At 34.2% G+C, this 26,666-nt stretch overlaps 1 protein-coding gene across 9 annotated transcripts in view; it reads right to left on the reverse strand.

The window, feature by feature from the left end:
* The window catches only part of gab1 (GRB2-associated binding protein 1), an 85,885-nt gene that overhangs the window by 38,922 nt on the left and 20,297 nt on the right, over window positions 1-26,666 (reverse strand). The window contains exon 1 of one of the 9 annotated variants that reach the window (XM_051115596.1): window positions 24,578-24,925. The exons of 5 other annotated variants lie outside the window; for them this stretch is intronic. The gene's annotated coding sequence lies outside the window, so the exon portion shown is untranslated. Of the gene's footprint in view, window positions 1-5,602; window positions 5,741-12,400; window positions 12,918-15,996; window positions 16,064-24,577; window positions 24,926-26,666 lie in introns of those variants that run through there. 3 more of the 9 variants (XM_051115606.1, XM_051115580.1, XM_051115588.1) reach the window with 3 other exon arrangements.

Genomic DNA, 26,666 nt, shown 5'->3' on the forward strand with positions numbered 1-26,666 from the left:
AATAAAGCTCTGGTAAGCATCTGCTGAACTTGAAAAAAATCTTACAGATGCTCAAGTTTTGAATAGTAGTATATATTTCCAACCCATTCTAACTGATTCCAAGAAACACATAAATAATAACTTTACGCCAGTCACAATGCAGAATAGAGAATTTGACAACGTAAGTCAATTGCCACAAAAACTCACACACTTTCTCACTCTCATATCCTTATTAAGCTCTGCTTAAGACATTTACATAACACTTTGTTCTACATAAACGTTTGGTTTCAAAGCTGAGACATATATTAGCCATTTGACTTTGAACGTTTCATTAGAAGAGTTCGCTTTAATAGAGAGTGTCTGATTTGTTTTGACTGCAATGTTTCTATTGCAATGTTGTGATACAAAACATTGATCTACTCTGTTAGAAGCTCTTATGAAAGGCCAGAAACAACATGAGGAAAAATCATTAACACCACAGGCTGGTATTAAAAGGGTTTACACAGAAACATGTTTTTGACTAACATTTGCCATCGAAATGAGTCTGTCTTGTTCTGTGATCTCAGATGCATCATGCTGGAATAAGAACAGTGCAAACAAACTTTGTGCTTGATAGCCTTTTGTTGGCCTCAGCTATAATGGTTTCCCTAATGTCTTCTCAAACAGACCACATGACTCCCACTTACTAGCACTTAAAAGCATAACAGAAAAAAAAAAAAGTTGAAAAGCTAAGTTTGTCTTGACAATGTTAGCTTGACACAGTCTGAAGGGATGCAGGTCATGTCAGTTTCTAGAGTATTGTAAGATGGTTTTAAGATAGATATAAGCTTTCTAAGTCAGAAAGTACTGTGCAGTACTGTTCTGAGTTTGGCAAACAGCTTGGTGAACTATCAAAAACCAAAAGAACTTCTTACAGCAACTGGCTAGCACTTCTTTTGGTTCATTTTCTCTTTCGAAAACTAAAAAGACAAGAAAAGAGAACTGAAAGCAGCAGATTTGACTTCTCATTTCTCCCATTTTCCACATACTGTTTCAAGTCAGCGTCAACATGTTTTGGGCCCACAACCAGCCACTTGCAGGAAACCATTAGGTTGATCGTCTAGTTCTGCCTTACTTTACTTTACCATAAAGACCAGGAGAACCTTGAAAGGCTGATGAACACTACACTGTAAGAAAAAGACTCCTGTCCTTCATTACATTCAAAAAGAATGAATAAAAGAAGGTCCCACTTTATATTAGGTGGCCTTAACTACTATGTACTTAAATCAAAAAATAAGAACAATGCACTTACTGTGTTCATACTGTATTGCAAAACACTTTTGCTGCCATTGAGTTGGGATACGGGTAAGGTTAGGGATATGTTTGGTGGTATGGATAGGTTTGAGGGTGGGTTAAGGTGTAAGGTCAGCAGTGTAACAATGTAATTATAAATGTAATTACAGAAATTAATTACAGATATAATTACATGCAGGCGTAAAAACATGCACAATAAGTGCATTATATCAAATGATTAATTTAAATGTAAACAGTCGACCAGATGGCCACCATCCTAAAACAAAATATTCTAAGATAACGAACCGCAGCAACCAAAAAGGCAGCAAAATGAACATCTTCTAGCTTTTTTTAAAATATCATTAAGGATTTTATTATTCCTGTGCCCGGTTGCATAAAGCACCTTAAGTGTAATTTTCCCTTAAGATCGCCCTTATGTTTCCCTTACACTTAAGGGCGTTGCATAAAATATCCCTTGAATGTCACTTAAGGGTTTCTTTAGTTGAAACGTCATAGACCCTTAGTATTTCTCTTAATTATCCCTTAAAACCTTTAAGTGTTGCATAAAGCCCCTTAGCTATCATTTCCCTAAGTATAACATAAGGTATGGAAAATGTCACCTTAAGTGTTACACAGCGCGCAAATTCAATCCACGATCGTCCTCTTTGTGGACATATATGTTAAACAGATTTTAATTTAGGCATTTATTCACATATAACCATTGATTAAATTAAATTCACACATAATACCTCAAACATGGGTCCGTCACACACGAGAACAAATTTATTTTCTATATTTTATTCCTTTATTCCTACATATTACCTGGAGATGACTTAAAAAAACACAAATGAACCATATGTAGTTGCAATCGTGTGTTTATTGTGTTTACGTTTCAGTTTAGCTGCAGCGATTATTGGTGTATTCCATCATAACACTTCTATGAGTCCGGATTGGACTTTCAGCGCAAGAGCGCCCTCCGGCTTCGAGTATGAATGAAACATACACAACATGAGAGTGTTCACATCGCCTCGGAAACTCAATAAAATGATTTTTCAGAATTTTTCGTTTTGAGTGAATTATCAGTTCGAGTTTCCATCTCGCTTGGTCCTTCTTGTTTATATTTGGTTTATATTTTGTTCTCCTTATCCGTGTTATATTGTTTTCTGTGAAAACTTACACCGCTATCTGCATTACAAAATAACGTGTCCATAGCAACAGTAGATTTTTTAACGGCAAACCTTGAATCGCTGTCGTAAAACACTTAACGGTTTTCCTTTAGTAAGGGAAGTGTTTAAGGGATTATATGCAACACCCTTAAATCATCCCCTTAGGTAAGGGGAAATCATGCCTTAAGTTTCATACTTAAGGGAAAAACTTAAGGTTCTTCATGCAACCGGGCACTGATGTTTAAAATTGCTTAACAGTTCTCTACAAAACATTCTGAATGTCAGACCAAACCCCATTCCACATTGCAACCATGCAAATCACTCTGAAGTCCCCTAGGCTGTAGACGAACAATGCCGTTCTTGAAGGCGTTTCACTCTGGAGCATCAAGAGTTTTTGGCCACCCTGGCCTTGCTAACACGGCGCATGAGGAGAGGAAGACTAGAAGGAGGAGAATCTACAAAGGCCTTCTGTGTTGTTCCAATAGCTCTGGAAAATCAGCCTTTGTTATCTGTGAGAAAGACAAAAAAAGATCTCTGGGATACAGCTGTGGCTATTTTAACGTCCGCACTTGTGTCACACCAATGCGCCATTAGTGACGGGCGCTGATGTGCGGTGCGTTGCGACCTCCTAATGTCACACTGGTACATCGTCATCGCTGTCATCATCAATGGCACGGAGGAGGAGACCTTTGATTTACTATCCTTATCTTGCACCCTTGTGATGACTTCAAAAGCCAGTGTTCTGAAAGGCACCGCTGGCCTTGCAGAATGAATAGCTGAGCAAACTCTTCTATTAAAGACCTACACAGTATCGATGAGGCAGAGAGAACAGTTCCCAAGGTCTTTCTTGCTGCATTCCAACTGATAAAATCTTCTGCTCTGTAAATCTTCATTTTACTCTGGATGCTTTTTTTGCTTTGAGGCTTAACCTTTTTTAACAGCTAAAACGGTTCTGTCAAAAAAATCTACAACCAATGGGAACTTATTCTATTTTTTACCCAGTTATTTGAAGAGCAGCCTGGTTAGTCTTAACGTTACTCATTTGTAATGCCAAAAGGTGGTTTCAGACTCTACACAGGCCCTTAAAGGGATAGTTCACTCAAAATGAAAATTAGCCCATTATTTACTCACCCTCCAGGCATCCTAGGTGTATATGGCGTCCTTCCTTCTTCTAGACCAGCAGGATAGTTCACCCAAAAATGAAAATTAGCCCATTATTTACTCAATAACCTAGGTGTATGACTTCCTCCTTTCAGACGAATTCAAATCAAAATTATATTAAAAATTATCCTGCCACTTCCAAGTTTTAGAATGGCATAGACGGGTGTTTATCTTCATCAGTCCAATAAAGCGCATCCATCCATAATAAAAAGTGCCTCATAAACACCCGTCTATGCCATTCTAAAACTTGGAAGTGCCAGGATAATTTTTAATATAACTCCGATTTGAAATCTGAAAGAAGGAAGTCATACACCTAGGTTGCTTGCAGGGTGAGTACATAATGGGCTAATTTTCAATTTTGAGTGAACTATCCCTTTAAATCCTGCTGGTCTAGAAGTCAAATGCTGGGTTGTCTTGACCCAGTGGTTGGGTTAAATGTTTAACCTTCTGGGTAGTTTTATTCAATTACTACATGACTGGTTTAAAATGAACCCAAAATAGGGTGTAAATTAATAATCAGACACATAATTACTAGAGACATCAGCAATAATCTAAAGGTGAACGTTTATTAATAAGTAATTATTTTTTATATTATTATTTAATTATTATTTATTCAACTTATTAATAAATGTTCATTCATTGGACATATTAACAAAGGTTAACTTCCACCCTATTTTGGGTCATTTTAAGGAAGAACTATAGTCATTTTTAAGCAATAGTTGAGTTGAATACAACTACCCAGAATGTTGGGTAAAACGTTTAACCCAACCGCTGAGTCAAAACAACCCAGTCACTGGGTTTGTCCATATTTCACCCACATCTGGGTCGTTTTTAACCCAACATTGTTTAAAGTGTAGGATATTTCATATAATAACTCTATCTGGAACACTGGATTACATAAAACTAATCTGCACCAGAAGCAGATGTGGCAAATGCAACAAACATTTAAGGTCTTGGAGTCCGATTTGACATTTTTCATGTTTTTGAAAGAAGTCTCTTATTAAGGCTGCATTTTTTTTTTTTTTTTTTTTTTTTTTTTTTAAATCAAAAACAGAAAAAAATATTGTTAAATATTATAAAAAATATTTATAAAGAAGAGTTTTTAATTCTGTTTCTGTGATGGCAGCCATTACTCCAGACTTCAGTATCACATGATCGTTCAGAAATCCTTCTAAGATGCCAAGGGTCGCAACATATTTTGCTCTGTCTAATGGTGCGCGTACACTAAAAGCGAATCGAATTATTTCCACGATTAAAATACATAGAAAGTCAATACAAATGTGCAAATAAACATGAATTTGTGCCAGGTGACGCAACTAATGCACACTGGGTAATGCAATTGCCACAAATGTGTGATATTCGCATTCCATGCACGTTACAATATTTGTCATTGAAAATTTTCAACTCATGCAGAAAATTAGCATGGTCCATTGTCACACAAGTCAATCAGCGAAGTGTTTATTCACACATCCAGGTTGTATCATAAAATGGAGGAGAGCATGCACAATGTTTTTAAAAACGAAAAACTTCCCGGGAGTAATGTGATGTGAATATTTGCGACACGTTTGCACATCATCATGCACAAAGCTTCCAAAAGAATGTTGCAAATATTAAAAAATAGCATATCTTCCCATTTGGTATACACATATACATTCTAATACTTTCACAATAACACCAAGCCAGGAATTTGAGTCCTCTCCAACTCATTTATTGCAAAAATAAAGTGTGACGTATTCTGATCCCTAAACACAGCTTAGTATAATGCACAGATGCAGTGACCTAACTCTCTGACTAAAGGTCAACCTAAGGTTGCTGTGCTTTAGCAGAAGAAAACACCCTCAACCAGGACGTCCTCAATTCAGCATGGAACCATAGCAAGGCTTTTAGGCAAATAAGCAGGCAAAAGCAAGACGGCATGGTGCAAAATTATTCTTTACGCCAAAGTATTCATGCAGACCAGCACTGTAACCCTACACAACCCTTCCTGGGTCAGACCTTAAAGCAATCAACAGAAGTGAGCTTACCTTTTAAAAAGGCTAGTTTCCAATGGCCGTCGGGGCAGAGAGGGATGTGTCTGTTATGTGTAGCACGAGTGAGTCTTTATCAAGAATACCAGTCTTTTTACATGGAACTCTGGAGGGACCTCTCCCACCTCTGACTTCCTGTGTATGGGTAATCAGGCCCTCCCAGAACGCCTTAAAAACTATGACCACTAAATCAGAGGGGCTGGGGTTGACTGAAGGCAGGAGCAGAGAAAGGGTGTGCACGAAAATAAACACAAACACACGCACTCATGCTGACAGAACACTTCAGAAAGAAAAAGAAAGCAAAACATATTTTTGAAGTTTTTGGGAGTGTCCTCAAGCCAAAAACTTTGAAGTCAAAATAAAAAATAAAAATAAGAAACAACCTAATTCTGACTTCATCTACTCGCCCTCACATTGACCTAAAATTGACTGGTATTTAAAAATTACCATGGTCACTATTTTCCAAGCAATGAAAATGAATGGACTGGGGTTGTCAAGCTCTACAATAATAAAAAGCACTATAAAACTATTATTAAACTAGTCTTTATTCAATTTTATGCTTCTTCTGAAGCTGACAAAGCTCACTGACAAATTCACTGAAAATTTTCTTCACCACTGTAGCTCTTACAGCACCAATAAAAATTAAATGCAGAAGTATGATTTGATAAGACATGCAAAAAACGCTGAAATTTGGCATTTTTATAATCTTTTATAATATTTTTTTTATAATCAATAAGGTTTCTGTAGTTAAGTTGTGGATCAGTGAATATCAGTGAGTAATGACCAAAATTCATTGCATGTTTTTTAAAGACAGTATTTTGGGAAAAAAAAAAAAAAAAAAAAAACCTTTTATATGGATGGAAAAATGTCAGAATTCTTTTGTGAATCTTTTGTGTTCCATGGAAAGGTTAATATAGACTGGAATGGCATGAAGGTGAGTCAGCAATGACAGAATTTTATTTTCTGGTGAAGCAATCCTTGGCTGAAGGCACTCTTCTGTGCAAAACTTTCTGGTATGTGTTATCAAAAATTAAATGCCTAGACTTCACAAACCACAACAATTTAAAATATGTGCATCCCCTGAATTTGTGTGTGTGGGGGTGCTTTATTCCAGTAATATATTTCAAAGCAAAGATTTTTGGCAGAGCATTCTGAAGCACTCAAGCTCTGCCCCCTAAGCAGCTCACCAGCCCATTACAATCTAATGCTTTCCAGGCCTGTGTAATCTAATCGAATGCAAAAGTGACCCACCAAATGAAGCTATCACACAGTGATTCTTTTAGCTGAACAAAAAAAAAGAACACCATTTAAAGGAACAGCTTTAGTGAAATTTATAAAGACCGCGATGCACCAAGCTGACTTCAAAGAACTAGCAGCGATGAAAGCCGGCAGTGTTGTCACCTCGCATTGGCAGCGTCCGGACAAAAAGCTGTGCTCGAACACACCACACAGACTACAGCCGACTGCAAACTAACATGTGCGTTCTACACCTGCGTGAAAAGATTTAGTCTATATCAGCAGCTTTTAACAGTGTATGTTTTTCATTCAAAAGGAGAAACCATTTTGGATATCAGTTATGTTGACAACTTTCTTCACTGTAAGTGGCTCATGTTGTTATGATAATATTTGCATATTGGAATGCTTGGGTAAGATTACGTAACATTAGAACAGCTTTCTGTTTCTGCCGCCTTCATTTACTTACTTGTTTTCATCACTTTCGCTTCAATTATCCAGCACTGATTTGTTTGCGAAACTAGGCATCCAATCAGAGTTCTCACTTTCCCCGTCAGCTCTGACGGTCCCGACCCCGATTCAACATGTTGAATCAGGCAAACTCCCCCCAACGTGAGCCCGACAAAACCCGACGTGTGGAACACGCTACCTGATGGCCCAATGAGAGCTGAGAGGAGTGTCCCAGCCTTAAAGCACCTGCCATATTATGAAGTCACCTGTTAAATACCTCTACAGGGATGAAGCAATACAAGTTAGACATGCCTCATCTACTTTTTGAAATATCTACATTCATCTTACAGTTTTTGGATTGGTCAATCTTAAGACAAAATATGCACAGAAAGTGCTTCTCACAGAACAGATATTTACTTAATTTCACCAAGCTGATCACTACAAACTCCCACAGATCATGTTTTCATGTCATTTTAAGTCTTATTTTAACATAATGTGGTTATATATAAATGTGTGAGTACTTAATTTTTTTAATTAGTCTTTCCAATAATGTCATTACATTGCTCATTCAGGCTGATTCACGAACACGGGCGCACAAACACTAGAGGTGGGATTTATCGTATGAACCAATCATAACCAGTCATATCCAATCATATCACGATGGGAGGCAAACTTGCGTGACTTTCCCCCATTCATTCTCAATTACCCCTCACCAAACTCTCTGCACGCTTTAGGTGGTCTGTTAAAACTCAATGGGCTCAGGGGAGGCGAGAGACACATGCACTCCTGCTGTAACTTTACCTGCTGGTGTCACTGCTGGACAAGGTTTCTTTAGAAAAACGAGTGATTTATTTGCTTTTCAATGTTATATTTTGTAATACTGGTTATAAATATACAGTTTTACTTGTAGTTTGTACTATGATTTTTTTTCTCCCTTGCTTTCCAACAATGACTGTATGATTTTGAGATACATCTTTTCACACTGAGGACAACTGAGAAACTGCATAATATGCAACTACTGATGCTCATTGATGCTCACTGATGCTCTAGAAGGAAATATTATGCATTAAGAGCCAGGGTTGTAAACTTCTGAACTGAACGAAGCTGTGAACATTTTTCTTATTTTGCCTAAACATCATATTTCCACACATGTTTTCCAGAAGACAAAATAAGTTAATTTACCCTGATCTTCAAAAGTTTTCACTCCCCGGATCTAAATGTATTGTTTTACTTTCTGGAGCATCAGTGAGTGTTTGAAACTTCTGTAATAGTTTCATATGAGTCCCTCAGGTGTCCTCAGTGTGAAAAGATGGATCTTAAAATCATACAGTCATTGTTGGAAAGGGTTCAAATACACAAAAATGCTGAAAAACAAAGAATTTGTGGGACCTAAAGGATTTGTCTGAAGAACAGCGGGTTTAACTGTTCAGGACAGAGAAAAAAATAAAATAAAATAAAAAAAACACAGCTGTGGATCATTCAGGTGACGACACAAGCATTGAGAATCAAGCGTATGTAAACTTTTGAACACTGTCATTTTTATAAATTCAACTATTATTTTCTGTTGTGGACTATGTAAACGTTTATGTGAAATATATTATTCAGGTCAGTACTACATAAAAAAATAAAATAAAATGCAATTTGTATGATCCCTCTTACTTTGGTAAAATTATGCATTTTGCAGATTCAGCAAGGTGTATGTAAACTTTTGACCTCAACTGTATCATTATATTACTGTATAAAAGAAAAAATAAAAAGAAAAAAAAAAATCACCAAACTAAACAATTCCCTTCTCTGTTTGGTTAGCATAGTGTTAACGTGTGTGTGGAGAAAAAAAAACAAAAAAACAACTGTCTCTTAACTGTCTACATTTTTCACATTTTGACAGAGAAATGCAAAGAAGCTCTTTTTCCCCTCTGGCCTGTACTGTGTTTAGGAAACTGATAAAAAAGTGCTTCCAAATTAACTGGAAAGATTTAGAGATTAGCATTTATCACTTGCTATGTAGCGCCAGCGTAAAACGTAACAACCCTGGAACTTCACTAAATGCAGTCCTATCTTTCTTGTAGATATTATATACATGCACATTAACATGCATTTACTTAAAACCAGGCAATATGTGCATGTTCACATTATTAATGTTGCTTGGCAGCCGAGAGTCAGTTTACACGTGAGTAGCTGAAGGAATGTTTATGCGAATAATGAGTCAGAAAGTCCAACCTTGAACTTTAATGCCTTTTCTCACCTACCGTTTCTGAGAAAAGATTCTCATACAGTTAAACGAAAGCAGGGTTTGGTTTCTATCAACACCTAACACAGTTTGGCACTATGTGTTTACATTTTTACTGCAGAACATCAGAGAAAATATGTTTTGCACAAACCAAAGGGAAGTGAGCTATAACCTAACAAGAAGTTTGGACGGCTTTATTCTGGAAGCCACATCCAGTATGTGCGGTCTGGAACACATGAAAGTATAGTCCAGTGGAACAGAGGTTGAAAAAAAAAAAAAAAAAAATCCTCTTTCTCCATTCTTGGATAAATTCCTCAGTCTCCCTTGTCTTCATGCTCTATGACCTGGACTCTGAAAGCAGCAAGCTTAAAGTATTGTGGGAGATCTGGGAGGAAATCTGAAATCCCCCTCTCTGTCAGAACATTACATGAGAAAAAGAGAAACAGAGAAAAGTAAAAAAAGATAGTTAGCATATAAGAAGGGATAGGCCGGTTGTCCCGACCTTGATTCAAATAACCTTGGGAATGATTCAGGCAGCTGTGCGGTCCTGCCCTCACAGAACACCCATTCTCAATCATTTTATTTTTTTTTAAATAAAGCCAAGCCCTTAGTAAGGTCATCCAGAGAGCTAGCATGCTAGTTCTCAACCCGCAAACACTTCAGAATGAAACCTAGCACAACAACCTTAAAACTATAAGCTAAATCAGTCCAAAAGCTAAAATGAAATTTTAAATTGTACACGGCTACGGGTCAGACAGGTGACAGGTATAGGCTAGTTGCGGGCCAAGTAGCCAAGACTATTTTGCTTGTGTTCACGTTCTGTCTGAAGACCGTTAAAGGCTTCTAAGTACAACGCGATTTGCATCAATGAGCATTGTAGCCAATTGCACCACCACTGAATGACAGCTGTATATTCAAGGGAGTGCTCTTTGCTCGCTTAAGATTAAAGTCTCAAAGCCAAAGAGATATTCTTTATGGAAGTCATCACCCACGCATTCCTAAAACACATGTCTTCGTCACAGTGTGGGAAGATTTGCATAACACCGCCCAAATGTATACGCAAAGAAAGAAGGCGTAACTTTTATTCTCGCTGTAGTATTGTTGCAGCCGCCACCATGTTGTGGAGACACCGTGTGTTTTGGTGTGTGTTTACCCTTCCAAATGAGTATACAACTAGAAATCAGTGGTTAAATTACATTTACAACACTGTTCCAGAACAGTACGAAGCAAATATTTGAGTGTGTGCAGTGGATTTTATGGAGGACTGTTTCCTAAACCTGAGAGAATATCTGTGCACACTATAAAGTGGGGCAATTCCAACTTTGCAAGGACAGTCTGGTGCTTCTGACTCACAACCTGTAAGTACGTTTTCATATTTAAAGAATTTGCTACTGACTATTCAAACGTGAGTTTTGAACAGTGTAAAGTAGTTCCTGTTGTTTGTCTATGATCACAAATACAGACATGGTGTTATGTTTACACGGCGCAACGCAACAACACAATGCGTAAAAAGACAGTAGGAGTCATTATAATCAGTAATTATGTCCTCACTGGATGCAACAAATGCCTCATTTATAATGGGTTTGACACCGCATAACAACATGGTAAGGAGCGTAACATTTCTGTCACACACTTAAAGTATTCGGCCAATCACAAGGCACTGAATAGCTGGCTGATCAAAGCACACCATGCTTTTCAGAAAAATGAGCTTCGTGGAGAAAAAAAAAAAAAAAAACACATTTCAGAAAGGTGGGGCAGAGAGAAGCAACAATAATGTAAAGTATATGGAAAATAATGTGTTTTTTGAACCTCAAACCACATAAACACCCCTTTAAAAAATAAGCAGAGGGCACAATGCCTACTCCACTATAATGCCATCAAATATAGCGCTGACTACACTGTAGTATGTTTTTAATGGTGAAGTATTAACAGGATTAAAAAAACGAAATAAGCGTTGTGAGAAAATTGCATCAGTTACAGTTTTTGAATTTATTTTTTTTGGTTTTTGGATTAATCATCCAGCCTTACTGACCTATTAAAACAAAGGCAAAAAATGAATAAATAAATAAATCAAGCCAAAAAAAAAAACACTTTGGAAAAAAAGTTCAAAAACAAGCAGATTTGTCATAATTACTAATTATAACTAATTATAGTCATAATTGCACAAATACTGAAAATATATTAGCCTATATTGGAGGATGCTTCGAATATTGTTTTGGACAATGGGGGCCTTTGAATGAAAAACGTTGAGCACCTTTGCTATAAATGATATAGTTTTTTTAAATAGACTCACATTGTTAAAAGACAAGTTTGTTAATTTTTAACTAGCTTTGTACTGCTAAAATATTACCAATGAAGCAAAACATCATCTGGCTGTCAAAAGTCTCTCACAACAAGATCTCTTTTCTGATGATGTGCACCAGTAAGAACAGGACAATTATCCCTCCTTTCTAGCAATCCTCTCCAGTCATGAACAACACTCTACAATGTAAGTAAATCACTCGCATATGCAACTAAATAATGTCTATCAAGACATTTGAAGGGTTTGCTTTTCTATAAACAAGACAATTTAAGACAATACAGTTGACAATCCCAAACAATGACTGTGAACGCAGCCTATGAGAAACACCAACAGCAACTATTAGCAGAATAAAATGTAATACAGAAAACATCCTATGCAGCTGGACCAGCTGAATAAATAACCTACACTAGGTTAGAAAATAACATCAGCTGAAACAGTCAAAATAACAAACTTGATGTGCAAACCACAAGCACTCATGTTTTTTGAATACAGCGGTTATGGCTTCCGTGGTTGCTCAAAATGACACACATCAAAAGAAACGTGACTCAGTAATAAAACTATGCATTAACATTTCTCTCACCTTGATCCTGGAATGCTGTGTCTTTTCGGGGAAATTCTGATATTGTGAAACTTCACCTACTGATCCAAAAGTACGCAAGATGAAAACATGGTGCTAGAGAGTCCCGCAACTCACGCTCCATACAAAACTGCACATGGTCCTACTTCCAGGTGTGTGCAACATCGGCATCACATTCAACGCAAAATAACTAAGCGACCCACAATCCACTGTCCTTAAAAACCATCCTGGCTATGGCTGTCGGGCTAGATTGCTGAGTCGGATGTCCGGCTCTTATTCCACACTGTTCCCTTTCCAAATGACCGCCAATGTTGTAGATACGCAGGACAAGAACGGCAGCATGTTTTCAAGCCGAGGTCATTCCATATCAATCATTAGAGCAGAGAAATAAAGAGAGAGAGAGAAAGTGGGAGAGAGAGAGATCAATAGCCCTTAACAGTAATCCCAGGGGAATGGCCTGGTTTTATTTCCTCTCTACAGTTGGTTTAGTTTCTTTATCTCTCCTTCTGCAGAAGAAATGTGATCTGAGAGCCAGTACAGATGCAGCGGCTAGACGTCTAAAAGCAGCAGCGAGATGGGATTCAAACATTAACCAAGGCGCGCGAAATAGAGTGTGGAACAGGGCAAAAACGTAAGCAGGAGAAGGAGAGAGGGGCTTAATCATTTACAGTTTACCATCACACTTGGCTGTGGGACAACAGATGAGCAACCGGTCTCAACTGGGCAAAAACACAAAAGATACAAAGTGGAAGTTTCCACTTCGCTGGCAATTTTCATCTTCCTGGTCATCTGTTCCCAACACACACTTTGAGAAAAAGACATCCTGTTTTTCCTCCATTGTCACTCGTTCGTTACATGGTTGGTCACGACTAAGTTTAGACTGGTTTATGTTGGAGAGGGAAGGAGAGGCTTCCTTACGGTCTCTAAATGCAGGAGAGTATCCTTAGCTTCTTACACATTAGTTGCAACAACAATAATGATTAACATGCAGTCGCAAATGGAACACTGTGCTGTTTAAGGAACGGTCTCTCTCTAAATATTGTGCAGTAACACGTTTAAGTCAGAACTAACAACGAGCAAAACATTTCTCTGACCTGACTTATTGCATGTTTCTAAATACAATACATGTTATTACATTGTGCAAGGTGACAAACAATACTTTTTGTTGTTGTTTGTTTTTACTATTTATGGTACAGATGTCAAATATATTTGTACTTTGTTACAGATACTAAAAGTAGATACTAAAAAGTATTGTTATCTTTGCTCTACTTATAATTTATTTTGTCTTTTTTTTGCTGACCTCTTCAATGATTTGTTACTTTTATTGAAGAAAAACTATTAAACATGTTATGCTTGAATGTTTAATGAATGTTTAATTAACTGAGAAATAACTAAAGACTACATACCATTGTTCTAATTTGAAACAAATGTATATATGACATTTTAAGAGTGTGTTCAAAGACATATTTTAGCTTAATTATTTAATATAATTTTTTAGCCGGAATCAACTACTAACCTCTGGGTATTGCTACGATCTCTAGTACTGAGAAAAACTGCAAAGAACTTGTGTTTTAGAAATCTCTTTCTGTTTTATTATCCATTTCTAATAACAATAATAATAGCAATAATAACAATAATAATTACATTTTATACAATACATTTTATTTTAATATATAATGGATTTAATACTATTGTTATTATTATTATTATTATTATTATTATTATTATTAACAATAATAATAATAATAATAATAATAATAACTACTACTATTTATTTACTTACTTACAACCTCTAGTACTGAGAAAAAAATGCAAATAACTTTTTTATTAATCTGTTTGTTTACTATCCATTTCTAATAATAGTAATAATAATAATAATAATAATACATATTACATTGTTAATATTAAATTATGTAAAACTAATATATATATATATATATATATATATATACATATATATAGGGTTTTTCATTAACTATAATAATAATAATTATTTCTTTACAATCTCTAGTACTGAGAAAAACTGCAAACTTATTTGTTTTATTAATCTGTTAATAAAACCATTTTTAAATGGTTTAATTAATTTTTCAACTTAATTAATCCATGTATAATCATAATAATAATAATAAATTATATTGTTAAATTATTAATATTGAATTACTTATATATAAAAAATATAATTATTATAGAATTTATTATTACTAACAACAATAATTATTATTATTATTTATTTAAGATCTCTAGTACTGAGAAAAATGTATTCGTTGATTATTCTATTTTTATTACCCATTTATAATAATAATAATAATAATAATAATAATGATAATAAATTCTAGCATTAAATTATTAATACTGAATTACAGATTATATATAAAAATATAATTATTATAGAATTTATTACTATTACTAACAATAATAATAATAATAATAATTATTATTATTATTATTATTATTATTATTATTATTAATAATAAAGATCTCTAGTACTGAGAAAAACGTATTTGTTTATTATTCTGTTTCTGCTTTATTACCTATTTATAACAATAATAACAATAATAATAATAATAATAATAATTTCTTTAATAATACATTTTATTTTAATTAAATGATTTAATATAAGTATAAATAAATATGTTAGGATTTAATTTTATTACAAACAATAATTATTATTTTATTTACAATCTCTAGTACTGAGAAAAACTGCAATGAACTTGTTTTATTAATCTGCTTCTGTTTCATTATCAATTTGTTCTTATAATATTAATAATAATAATAATAATAATAATAATAATAATAATAACAACAACAATAATCATAATTCATTATTAATACATCTTATTTTAATTAAATGATTTGATTTAATTATTAATTACTTTTATATTGCTAGTATATATACAAACAATAATTATTATTATTATTATTATTATTTACGATCTAATAACTAAAGTTATTACTTATAAATAAGTTATTAGTCGAAACTGGGTTGATCACATGCAGTAGGCCCACTAAGAATTAAGTAGAAACCACTAAATCACACCAGTGACTATATAGTTAGTCACTTGTGGAGCCAGGCTAACCAAAACAATGTAGTCAGTCACCAACCTGATTCACAAGAGGTGATGCAGGACTGGAAGGAACGAGATGGTGTTTTTGATTTGCATCTTTCCCTGCAGAGCTGCAGTCCAGCGTTAATGTGATTTGGCAATGGCCATATTGGCTAATGGTGGAAGAGGTTCCCTCTCTCCATTAACCGGGCTTTAATATGGCTGCTCTCAGGAAGCCCACGAGTTACATAAGAGACATTTCAAAAACAATTCCAACCTCTTCCGATCTCTTCCACTTCTGGTCACGAGACTGCAAAGCCAGTAAACACATCAGTGAGCACACTAATGCACACAAAACCACAAACGCTCATAAATGGACTGCAGAACAACAGACGGTGCTCTCTTTGAGCAAAACTGGAAGAAAAATTCAATAGAAATACTACGGCTATTCCAAAACAGGATACAGTCCGGCAGACCGGGAACACGCGGCACACAGAACTGGAAAGAGTCTGTAGCACAAAGCAGCATCACTCCAACATCTTGTCCTGTATTTACCTGTCAAGGTTGATTGTTGCTAGTCCCAAGTGTATGGCAAACTGATCTTGCCTTTGTGTTGTTGATGTTCTGAGTATATGGAAGTTCTGTCTCACTTTTGCTTCACAGCTAGTCTGCAACTCCCTACTCCAATAACCCCTGACCTACAGGAAGTAGACACAATAGACTGAAAATAACGAGGCCACCTCCTCCCCCTTTCTCCCTCTCTTCTTTTTCCTACACTCCACCTTCCCTTAGATGACAACAACAGCCTTTTCTACACAGTGAAGAAGAAACCTTCCAGTGATACCTGTCAAAACTCCGCGCTTTGCCCTGTATCTCCGCCAGGATTGCACAAGAGCTCACCGGGTCTTTTCTATACAAGTCAAGACAGCGCCGGAGTAATACATCTATTAGAAAGAACATTCTGCACATAAAGTTCACTATCTGAAAGTTGCAATTAGGTGTAATTAATATGTACTTTATTTTACTAAGTCCTTGTTACAGTGAAATTGTACATTTAAGTTCTAAGCAATATTAATTAACAACATGTACTTACTATAGCATTTGGTTTAGGGTTATTTCATGTAATTATGCATAATTTACTGTTATTACTATAGTACATGTAACGTGTAACAAGGACACTGTAAAATAAAACAATTACCCTGAGTAAACAACAAAGTAACAACAGTGCAAGATGAGCATTTAGGGTTAAAATGTAACTAAATTGTTCTTTTTTTTAGAAAATGAGCAATCATTTCTCAGCTGGGATCGTGTAGAGCTCTTCGAAGCTGCATTGAAACTGCCATTTGGACCTTCAACCTGCTCCACAATATGGAGAAAAATCCTGGAATATTTTCCTCAAAAACCTTAATTTCTTTTCGATTGAAGAAAGAAAGATATGAACTAGAAGTACTACTTGAATGTACTAGCAAGATTCAGCCCTACTAAGAAAATAAGACATGCATTAAGTAAATTCATACAACTTTGTGGGCGAGCATATGCTTGTGTGTACACTTTCTTTCTCACTTCTCTCCAGCAGCCTCTTGTGATAATATATGTCAACCCAGTCACCCGGCATAATCCAATCTCAAGCCGAGGCTAACCACAGCAAATCACATTTAGTGCAGAGACTAGAATTTATTTTGGCCAAATCTAATTGTCCCTATATACCTAAAGAAGCGAGAGGTACAGGAAATGGAGCCACGGCGTGGTGGAGATAAGGAAAAAGAGGCCGCATCCCAGAGCATCCTTCACACGCTTCTCTTGCACTGATTAGATAAGTCCCAAACAATACCACGTCTGATGTTTGTCATTCAGTTATTTATGACTGCCATATAACTCCGCAGCAAAGGAAGACTTCTTAAACGGCAAATACAATGCATGACGTGCCGCGAGTGACTTGAGGAGAGATGTGGGTCACCGGACTGGATCAGAAGACTTCTGATCGGCATTTTCTACTACAGTCCACATCTTAACAGCAGAACTGGATTTGTGAGCTACATAATTTAAAGGGATAGTTCACCAAAAAAAGAAAATTCTGTCCTTATAATTACTCACCCTCACGTCGTTCCAAACCATAAGACCTTAATTTGTTTTCAGAACACAAACGAGGATATTTTTAATTGAAATTCGAGAGCTTTCTGACCCTGCATAGAGGTCATAAAGGTAGTAAGGATGACAATAAAACAGTCCATGTGACAACAGTAGTTCTACTGTAATTTCATGTAAAGAAAACAAAAGTAATGACCTAATATCTTAATTTGTATTCCAAAGATGAGCAAAGGTCTTACAGGTTTGGAACGACTTGAGGGTGAGTAATTAATGACAGAAGTTTCATTTTTGGGTGAACTATCCCTTTAAGAACAACTTAATATTAAATACTTGTGAAATATTTATTGATTATGAAGACAATAGAAAATTGTGTCTGTTACAGTCATGTTAAAATAATTTTTATGGCCTTGTTACAGTGTAAGAGTGCATTTAAGTACTGAGTAATATATGTAACGTATTTACAATAGGGTTAGTGTATTTTATATATATATATATATATATATATATATATATATATATATATATATATATATATATATATATATATATACATACATACATATACATATACATATACATATATATATATATATATATATATATAAAATCAAAATACTGAGAATGGAGTTTTTAGCAATGCATATTATTAATCAAACATTAAGTTCTGATATATTTATAGTAGGAAATTTACAAAATATCTTCATGGAACATGATCTTTACATAAGATCCTAATGATTTTTGGCATAAAAGAAAAATCAATCATTTTGTACTATGTAAAATACATCCAATGTATTTTTGGCTATTGCTGCACATACTTTGCCTTGCTACTTAAGACTAGTTTTGTGGTCCAGGGTCACATTTAATTGTATAATATATAATAACATATATAATTTTACAATTTCTAAATTACTATGAATTCACATGGATTAAATCAATGAAAAATCTTAAGATAATTGAAACAAAGAAATCATATAAATAGCTAGACATAAAAAAAAAACTTTTTGTGGCTGTGCACACACATAAATTACAGTCTTGTTAAAGTCCGAGCAGGTGGTAAGGGGTGAGAGGTGTGTACAACACATGATTTCAGCCCATTAGAGCAGTGACCCCCTACAGAGAACATCGTGTGCTGGAGCAGACTGGGAGAAAACATGCCTGCAAGTCACTCGTTAAGAGTGTAAAAAACATATGTGATGATTTAATTAACATATGGGAATGGAGAGGGACATTAACTTTCTTTGAACAGTATGACACTTTTTTTGCAGCACTAATTGTGATTTATGAGGTTTAATTCTAATGTTTGTTGGCATTTTATCTATTTAATTAAAAAATAAATAAATAACACTTTGTGCTGATCTTGCCACATGTATCACCAGTATAACAAAATTGCTGTTGTGAGTAAAGACAATGGAAACTATGCCTGTGCTGAACAAACACTTACTTTGGCTTTTTCTTCTTGCTGATTGTACAGATAGAGACAGTGCAGGTCATCACAGCTCTCTCACGTGCCACTCAAACAAGTTTGAGCTACAGAATGAGCCACAAATAAAGTAGTTAGCTGAATACAAAGAAGCCGTCTGTGGTTCACCCTCACTTGCACTGGAGCAGTTTAGTGTGACGTGCTATGATAAGGAAAGAGACTTCTGAAGGACAATTAAACCGGGACTGCTGTACTACATTGTGCTTGTCAAAGTAGAAACCAGGTCACTGATCAATAGCCATTAACCTCATGTAAAGTTCACTCAGGCTTTTGTTAGATACACAGACACTTCAGTTTAACTAGTTGATATAATCCACTAACTAAGTACAGTCATACTAAATTTTTTTGGATATACAAAAGTACATTATGTAAAAGCTGATTTGTCTTTGCACTTCAGGTGACCAGAGTTCAAATCCTCTATGATCCCATTCACCTTCTTTCACTGACTATCCCGTATGAATAATAAATAAAGCTTAGAAAAATAAAAAATAATTATGACGATCCCTCCACTTTTGTTTTGGGAGCATGGTGACTGGTGGTCCCGCCTACGACTTAACCTAAATGGGCAGTTCATTGGCTGCACCTGACGCTGGCTGTGGAGCTTCTTTTAAAGAGACTGATAGATGTATTAGCGTGGGGAATTGGGTTTGAGGCTCTGTTTCAGTCCTTCCTTCTTTTTGGCTTGTTTGGCTTAGATTTTGTTTTGCCTTTTCTTTTTATTTCCCCATTTTTGCTTATGCTTTGTTTGGCTTTGTACATTTTTTGACACCGCAACAATACATTACACATTCATTCAGACATCCTGCATTATGCACCGATGAAGCTGATGCTTACAGAAACAGTTCCTATTTTGGGAATTAATTTTTGATTAATAAAGTCTTCTCCTTTGAGTTCAGTTACAGTTGTGTGTGTCCCTTTTTGTTGCTCCTCCTTTGAGCCAGGGGTTGTAATAATCATATTATAGGAAGTTTTGTTTGTTAACTATGATTATTATTTGCTTGTTACGACATTTAAAAAATATTTAAAACGAAAATAAATACTTAAAATAGTCCATATGATAGGTCTATATTACCTTAGAAATAATCATTAATTTGATTAATTTTAACTAGCAATGCACAGTTTTAGTTATTGCAATGAATCAAGTATGTGTACCCTTTTTATGTAACAAAAAAGTAACAGTCCTTATAAGTCTACATTACTTTTTTTTTTTTAGCAATGCACTTTTTAGTTATTGCAATGAAACAACTATTAATAAATACAAAAAAAAAAAATATCTGTACCATTAAGTATTTGTATCTTTTTTTTTAATTTTACCAAAAAATAAAAGTAAATCCTTATGATAGGTCTATATATTACTAAATAACTAATTTGATTAATTTTAACTTAAATTTAACTATTTCAACTTAATTATTAGTAATGCACTTTTTAGTAACTGCAATGAAACAACTATTAATACATATATATATATATATATATATATATATATATATATATATATATATATTAATAGTTGTTTCATTGCAGTTACTAAAAAGTGCATTATATATATATATATATATAAAAAAAAATCTGTTGTATCAAGCATTTGTATCATTTTTTAATTTTACAAAAAAAATAATCAAAAATAATTTGATTAACTGTATTTAACTTTATTTATAGTAATGCGATCTGTAATATCAAGAATTTGTTTTTGTTCTTTTACAAAAAAAAACACTTACGTAATAGTTGTTATGATAGGTCTACATTACTTTAACTTTTTTAACTTTATTTTTAGTAATACACATTTTAGTTACTGCAATTAAATAATAAATAAATGTTAAAATATCTGTAGTATGAAGTTGTTTTTTTTTTTTTTATTTAATTTTATTTCAATTTTATTTTTAGTAATGCACATTTTTAGTTTTTGCAATAAAACAGCTATTAATAAATAAAAATATTAAAATATCTGTAGTATATTTGTATCTATTTTATTTTACAAAAAACGACTTAAAAAGTAATAATCCTCGATAAGTCTACATTATTTTAGAAATAATCACTAATTTGATCAATTTTAACTATTCCAAATTTTATTTTTAGTAGTGCATATTTTTAGTTATTGCAATAAAACAACTAATAAAAAATATATACACAAATCTGTAGTATCAAATGTTTGTATTTTTTTTTTTATAAGCAATGAGACTGTGTAGGTTTTTTTTTTTCCTCTGAAGGTTCTGCATCAAACAGTTAACCAATTTCATGCTTTGTATAGAGTTTTATGACATACTAAAACCCTTTTTGTTGACTATATTTAATTTTGAAGGTCCAGCTTTTTCTTACCAATTTATGATATAATTCACTCTGCGTGATCGCTATTGCTATATGCTGTTCATGCTAATATCCCTCAAACCCTTTGAGTTTAAGAAACAATACAACTCATTGTCTAGCTGCTAAGAAAGTACTGTTCTTAGCAGATAATATCATTATACTGGCCAATATATTGGTCTAATAGCAGAACATATTGTCATGTCATGCCTGTCCACTTGCAACACTTAAAGACTAATAAGTATAATAAGGCTGGCATTTGAAAACAAAGGCACAAAAGTCTGCAAGCATCTTTATGAGAATGTGTACCCTTTCTAAGGCCATCTAAAAGACATTTCAAAGGTTATGGATTACGTCTAAGCACAAGCTGTGGAACACCAAGTGGTAAGGCATGGGCTAGTCATCTGACCAAGAAGAAAAGAAACAAAGGGGCATGACATCAACAAACTCAGATATACGCAAGCAGGCTAGGCACACTGTTTTCTTCAGTTCTTTCCATCCCTGCTCTTTGATCCAAGGGGGCGATAGTTACGCTAGCATAAAAAGGTCAGCGGGGTGGCACTTTGCCTGCATGAGTCAACTGCCCTCTTCCCCGATCCGCTTTCCTTTCTATCTATCGCTCTCAAAGTCACATGTCTCCGTCAAAGCTGCGTCATTCGCATTCAACACATTCTTCTGGCCTTGGCAGCCTCTCTTCACATGACTGGAGCACTGCTTAGGTCTGTCCGACCGCCTGCCCAAACAATTCCCTCTTTTTTAGTGCCTAACACTTGCGGGGCAGCGGGGCCCGAAACGCACTGCGACCTCCACGACTCAGGTGTCAGGAAGAAAACTCACACAACTTTCTTAGTTTTTCAGCTTGTGAGGCTGCATCTAGTACACCAAAAGCAAACATGACAGCTAGAAAAGGCTGTAAATATGAAAACCACAAAATCCAGTTTTCTCACCTTTTGAACAAAATCATGGAAATTCATTTCTAAAACTTTCCTTTACTGTTATGCATTAAAAACATAGCAACTGCACTCACGAACAGCAACTTCTCAAAGTTTTTGTAGAACTGTGTATATTATTCATATCGGGCACTTACATTTTCCATTTATTAATTTCCTCTTTTATTGATTTTTCTAGGCTTGTTTTAAAATTCCCTGATATTTCCGTAACCATGAGAACCCTAAAAAGCATACACAGTTGTTTTTATATTAAAATTGTGACGTAAACTAGCTACAGATCTTTTCTTCTGTATTTTGATGCATATCTGAGTGACATGAAAAATTTGGTTCTATGCATCAGTTGATTCGATGGAGGGAGATGTGAACGCAAATGTATAGTAGATTGTATAAAAAATAAATAAATAAATAAATAAATTAATTAATTAAAAAAAAAAAAAACAAACAAGAAAAGGTATGACATTAACAAAAAATTACAAGTAAAATAAAATAAAATAAAATAAAATGGTAACACTTTAAAATAACTCAGAACTAAAAGTTAAAATGCATATTTTCTGTGCAGCTGGTATGATATTTTAACAAAAAATAAATTACATGGTAAAAATAAAATGCAATAAAAAATAAATAAAACAAAATAAAATAAAATAATAATAATAGATGAATCAGTCATCTACAGGATACAAAACTTAGAACTAAATGTTAAAATTTCTGTGCAGCTGGTATGATATTTAAAAAAATAAAAATAAAATAAAACAAAACGAAACGAAACAAAGCAAAACAAAAAACAAAATAAACATTCATGAATTAATCGGTCATAAGATCAATAACATTCATTTATAAATTAGATTAGGTCAAATTAAATTTCATGCAAACACTAAAATATAAAGGTTATTTCTACAGGATAGAAAACTCAGAACTAAAAGTTAAAAAACACACAAGATTTCTGTGCAGTTGGTATGATATTTAAAAAAAAAAAAAAAAAAAAAAAAAATAAAATAAAATAAAATAAAATAAAATAAAATAAAATAAAATAAAATAAAATCATGGAAAAATCAATCAAAATATCCATAACATGCATTCAGAAAACAGATGAGGCAAAATTAATTTTCATGTAAACTTTAATAAAATAAAAAAAAGTTATTTCTAAAGGATACAAAACTCAGAACTAGAAGTTAAAATGCGTAATTTCTGTGCAGCTGGTATGACATTTTAACAACAAAAAATACGACTTATAATTAATTAATTAATAAATAATGCATGGATGAATCAGTCATAAGACTAATAACATGCACTAAAACATAATGTGAAATTAAATTTCAAGCAAACCAATAAAACATACAATTTATTTCTAAAGGTCACAAAAATGCATTTGCATGTATTCATTTGGCAGACGCTTTTGTATCCAAAGCAACTTACAGCTGAGGAAATCAAACAAACAATTCATTATAATTCATCAAGTTTTCATTCATCGTTCAAAACAATAAAAGCTAGGACAGAAAGACATTAAGGGAAATAAGAGCATAGAAATAGAATTTTTGGTCCCACTTTATATTAGGTGACCTTAACTATAATCATTTAATACAATGCACTTATTGTGTACATGCATGTTTTTACACTATACTTATACTTTAAAAAATACCATGTAATGACATCTGTAATTACATTTATAATTACACTGTTGACCCATCCCTTACACCCTAACCCATCCTTAAACATACCCATACCACCAAACCTGTCTCTAACCTTTCCCTATTACCATACTATTCCACCTTAACAGCAGCAAAAGTGTTTTGCAATACAACATGAACATAATAAGCACATTGTACTTTTTTTATGTAAGTGCATAGTAGTTAAGCCCACATATTATTAAGTGGGACTGATTTTTTTTGTTTTTGTTTGCCATTTTAGGATCTCAAACAAACGTTCTCAATCAAATGTTTTGATAATATCACAGAGCGTCACAGTGTCTACAAGTTTTAAGGAAATCATTCTACAAACGAACTTAACAGTAGGCTGATATAGGTAAAAACAAAACAACAATGAAGTGGAAGCTTTAACACATGCAGCTGCTGTGAATTAAAATTTGGTGGAAAAATATATAAATGTTCATCTATAAACAGAGTGTCTAATAACCCAGTAAATGGTTCAGGTTCCAAAGTCAAGCAGTTAAAACACCTGCAGGCTGCAAGCACCTGCTCACACAGAGACCACAACAGAAACTGTAGCCCCACTCGTCTGCAGCGTAAGCCAGGTGTCTTTCTCCAAGACCCAAAAGATCAACCAAACGTGCAACGAGGAAATGAAAACAACCCGTACTGACCTTGTGTGTTGAGCAGATTTACTGAAGTGAAACTTAATCCAAAGTTCTTGAAAAAAGGATAATGAAAGCTACTGAGCTAATAAGTCAGGAATCAAATGAAGAATGGAAACAAGACATTCCGAATCAGCACTTCTGGAGTAGACGGAGGTGTCCACACCACTGCATTCACACCAGAAACAAGCCTGTGCACTGCATGGTCTATATTGGAGGTCTTTTTGCTACTCACAGCTATACACATGAACAGTATCTCTGCTGGCACGATGCCAGGCTGGAGATATCAAGCCACATTGAACAGCCCTTCTAATGCAATCAGGAGAGAGAGCACTCTCACAGACCGCCGCTGAGAGCTCTCTCCCCTTCACACGCTCAATCGCAGCGAGGGGGAAGGGTAGTCCAATGTGAGCCAGGCCCCAGCAGACTCGCGGTAACCTGAGAAATTACACGGGGCGGCGGCGGCATTTCACAGCTTGTCTCTGGCCTGACCCCTCCTACACACTAGTAGCCCACTGTGATCCTGAGTGGGGACTGGGAGAACCTGGGAATCGTATAGTCTGATCCACAGCCTAAACAAAACCCAGAAGCCCCTCGTCCACCTCTTCGTGGTTCAAACACTTAACCGGTCCTAACTATATTTCAAAAAAGTAACGGTTTACAGTAAGTTTCAATTTGATAAAGAGTTAATTTAAGCAAAAGTGAACTTCTGTTATCATTTACTTATCCTTCAGTTAGTTTCAGTTACTGTTACAGTTGGGTTTCAGTTTACCGTATATGTTGTGCTCTTGCACGTGTGCAGGTCAGTGCTTATTCCTGAATAAAAGCCTAAATTACATCTGTTCATCATATATAGCAATTACTGTATGTCTCTTCAGATGACTTGGATTACATTATTCATATACACTTTTTTGCAATTTCTTTATGAACTTTATGAAGTGTCAAATTTTTGGAGGTAACACTTTAGTATAGGGAACAATCCTCACTATTAACTAGTTACTAATCAGCATCCCTATTATTAACATATTGGTGGTTTATTAGTACTTGTAAAGCACGTATTCTGCATGACCGTATTCTACATCCCTAATCCTACCCAATAACTTAATTTGACAACTACCTGACTATTAATAAGCAGCAAATTAGCAGTTCATTGAGGCAAAAGCCGTAGTTACTGGTTTGTTAATAGCGAGAATTGAACCCTAAAATAAAGTGGGTTAACATTATTATTCCTTTTTTATTAATCTAGGTTAATCTTAATGTATAAATATACTGTTGTTCATTGTTAATTCATGCCTGCTCATAATAATTTACCTTATGTTAAAAATATATTAAGATGTAGAAATTGCACAGTTTTGTTCATTGTTACTTCAAGGTACTTAATGCATAAACTAAAGTTAACTTAACACAAACTTACTATGAAGTGTTACCAAAACTTAACAATTCTATTTTTATTTTTTAAAGATTTAATACATAGCTTTAAATAAAATATCACTGCATACTATGTACCTTTAACTACACAATGTCATATGAACAACCAGTCAGTAATGATTAGGGCAGTTGGTTCTACATTACTACTGAAGGTTAAAATTAACAGATTTGTAGACAAATGTTTAAATTACACTCAAATTTTTAAAACAATAAAGTTACAATTACATAATTATATTTCTACTCCAATCCGTTTTTTGAAATATAAACATTTAAATGTTAACTGTTATAAAAACTTCACAGATTTATTCCAACATATATTAAATATATATGGTGCACTCTTCTCTAGAGTACACTGTAAAAAACAATTTGTTGAGTCAACTTAAAATAATTTGTAACCTGGCTGCCGTAAAATTTTAAGTTCAGTCAACTCAAAAAAAGTTTATTTAACTTGAAATGTTAAATTATACTAAGTGACATCTTAGATATTTGATTTGAATCAACTTAAAATTTTAAGGCAGCTGGGTTACTTACCCATATGTTAAGTTTAGCAAACACAAATATCTAAGTTGTTACTTAGTACAACTTAACATTTTAAGTTGACTAAACTTATTTTAGTTGACTGAACTTAAAATTTTAAGGCAGCAAGGTAACAAATTATTTTAAGCTGACT

This window comes from Labeo rohita, chromosome 1 (genome assembly GCF_022985175.1).
Source record: "Labeo rohita strain BAU-BD-2019 chromosome 1, IGBB_LRoh.1.0, whole genome shotgun sequence".
Taxonomy (NCBI): domain Eukaryota; kingdom Metazoa; phylum Chordata; class Actinopteri; order Cypriniformes; family Cyprinidae; genus Labeo; species Labeo rohita.